At 80.2% G+C, this 2,500-nt stretch overlaps 1 non-coding gene across 1 annotated transcript; it reads left to right on the plus strand.

The window, feature by feature from the left end:
• The first annotated feature begins 1,308 nt into the window (after positions 1–1,308).
• On the plus strand, positions 1,309–1,461 carry LOC136995724 (5.8S ribosomal RNA). Its single transcript, XR_010887268.1, has one exon. It is a non-coding gene; the product is annotated as a 5.8S ribosomal RNA (ribosomal RNA).
• Positions 1,462–2,500: the final 1,039 nt, after the last annotated feature.

Raw genomic sequence — 2,500 nt, forward strand, 5'->3', positions numbered from 1 at the left:
GCCCCGCGCCGTGCCGCGGGGACCGTGCTGCGAGCGGGCCGGGCGAGGGGGGGGGCGGGGTGGCGGGAGGAGCGGAGGGCCTCCGGCCACCGCGGCCGCCGGTAGCCGCCCCGGGTAGGGATGGCCATGGGCCCCGGGCTCCGGGCCCGAGGGTTCTCGGCGGGAGAGCCGGGCGGGGGTTTAAAGACTCGGGCGGCCCGATGCGACCCGGGGGGCAGCCGGGTGTGCTGCCGGAGGGCCGGGGGGCCGGCGCGCGCGGGCGCCGTGCCCCCCCATGCCAGCCGGCGCGCCCCGCGCTCGCCCTGCGGGCAGCCGGGACGGAGAGGGGTACCCTGCCCCCTCTCTCCGCGGTCTGGTCTCGGCGGAGGGACGCCGCGCGGTCGGCTGGCGCCGGCCTGCCTCGAACGCGTGACCCTGGCGCGAGCGCGTGCTCTCGCCGGGACGGTGAGCCCCCACCCACCGCGGGTGGTGCGGACGCCGCGCCTCGGCGCGATCCGCTCTCCTCCCTGGCCGGGGCTCTCGGTCTGCCGCCGTGGCCGCTGGCGGCGGCGCCCTACCCGCCGGCACTCCGCCATCCGGCGCGCCTGCCTCGCTCTGCCCAACCCGGCTTCGCCGGGCGGCGGGCGGGCGGCAGGCGGGCGGCGGGGGCGGCCCCCCCCGTTCTCCGCGTGGAGACGGGGAGAGCGGGCGCCGTCCCCGTCCGTCCCGCCTTGCCCGCCCGCCCGCCGCCGGGCGTCTGTCCGCGGAAGGGACGGGAGAGCGCGTGGTGTCGTCCGGGAGGCTGTGTGTGCGCGCGCGCGGGCGTGGGCGCCGCCTCGGGGCCACGGCGGAGCCGGAGGCCGGCGAGGCGAGCGAGGAGCTGGGGAGCGCGGGGCCGGTGGGCCGCGGGCGCGCGGGCAGCGGCCGGTGCCGCTGCCGGTGGCGGCCGGGCTCCGACGCTGGGGGTCCGCGGGGAGCCGCCCCCTCCCCCAGCGTCCCCGAGGCAGGCGGCGCGGCCGGCGCGCTGCTCCCCGCCGGGCCGGGCCGAGCCTGGGCGCCTGGGCCGGACTCGAAGCGAGCAAAGGGTTGTCCCAGGTCGGGAGCGAGGGCTCCCCGCCCTTCTCGTTCGGGTTTTCCTTTTCCCTTTTTCCCCCCCCACTCTGTGCTCGTACGGTCAGCGGGGCGAGCCCCTCTCTCTGGCTCTCGGCCGTCCCTCGCTCAGCAGCCGGCGTCGGCGTGAGGAGGGAGGCGGAGCGGAGGGGGGGCCCTCAGGGGCTGCCGAAGGCTGCCCGGTCCCCCCGCGCGCGCGGCGGGGACCGAAACCGAGACAACTCTTAGCGGTGGATCACTCGGCTCGTGCGTCGATGAAGAACGCAGCTAGCTGCGAGAATTAATGTGAATTGCAGGACACATTGATCATCGACACTTCGAACGCACTTGCGGCCCCGGGTTCCTCCCGGGGCTACGCCTGTCTGAGCGTCGCTTGGCGGTCAATCGTCACCCCCGCTGTCGCGTTGGCGCAGCGGTGCCGCCCCTCGGGGGGGGCGCGTGGGGGGGCGGGGGAGGCGCGGCGGCGCCGGCGGCGGCGGTGCGCGGCGGCCTCGGCGGCGGAGAGTCGGCGGCGGAGCCGGGACCCCGGTGCGTGCACCGGCGGCCCCGGTCTTCCTGCCCGCCGGGCTCCGGCGCCGGGCCGCCCGCAGCGGCCGCGGCCGGCGTGCCTTGCCGCGCCTGTGCCCGCCCTCCTCGCCCTCCGAGCGCGGTGGCCACCGCTGCGCGGCGCGCGCCGTGCGGGGTGGCGCGGCTGGGGCGCCTCGCAGGCCCGTGCCCCGGGGAGAGGGTGCCTCCTCTTCCCCGCGCGGCCGGGCCTTCGTCCCCCTAAGTGCAGACTCGGGGAAACCCCCCGCTCCCGGAGCGCCCGCTTCGCGGAGTTCGTCCCGCTGGGGCCCCCCCCCCAGGTCGGGTGGGTTGCGGTGGCCCGGCGCGCCTCGTCGCCGCCGCCCGCCACCACCGCCAGTCTGGCCGCCGTCTGGGCTTCTCCTCCGCCACTCTCCCGGTGGTGCGCTGGTCCCCCGTTCCCCTCCGGGGTGGGGACGGCCGGCTGCCTTGCGCTTCCCTGCGCCCCGACCGCCGCCGGTGCGGCGCGCCGCCGGGCCGCCCCCCCTGCCCTCCCCGCGGCGCGCCCGCGTCCGTCGCGTGTGCCGAGCCACTTCCACCCGCCGGCTGGCGTCAGCCGCGGCGTTGCGTTGAGGCCGGCAGCGACGGCGCGCGGGTGCGGCGCGGCGGGGTGGCGGTGGGGGGCGGCGCGGGCGTGCGCGCCGCCGGGCGGCGAGAAGGGCGCGAAGGGGAGGGCAGGGCGCCGCGCCGTGCCGTGCCCGGAGCGAGAGCGGAGGCAGCGGCCGGGAGGAGGAGAGGCAAGCCCCCAGGCGGCGGAGGGCTGCGCGAGTTGCGTGAGCGGAGCGAGCGTGCGGCGGGGAGCCGGGCCCGGGGGAGGCGCGGACCTCGCCCTCCGGCCCCGCGCGGC

Source organism: Apteryx mantelli, unplaced genomic scaffold (genome assembly GCF_036417845.1).
Source record: "Apteryx mantelli isolate bAptMan1 unplaced genomic scaffold, bAptMan1.hap1 HAP1_SCAFFOLD_144, whole genome shotgun sequence".
Taxonomy (NCBI): domain Eukaryota; kingdom Metazoa; phylum Chordata; class Aves; order Apterygiformes; family Apterygidae; genus Apteryx; species Apteryx mantelli.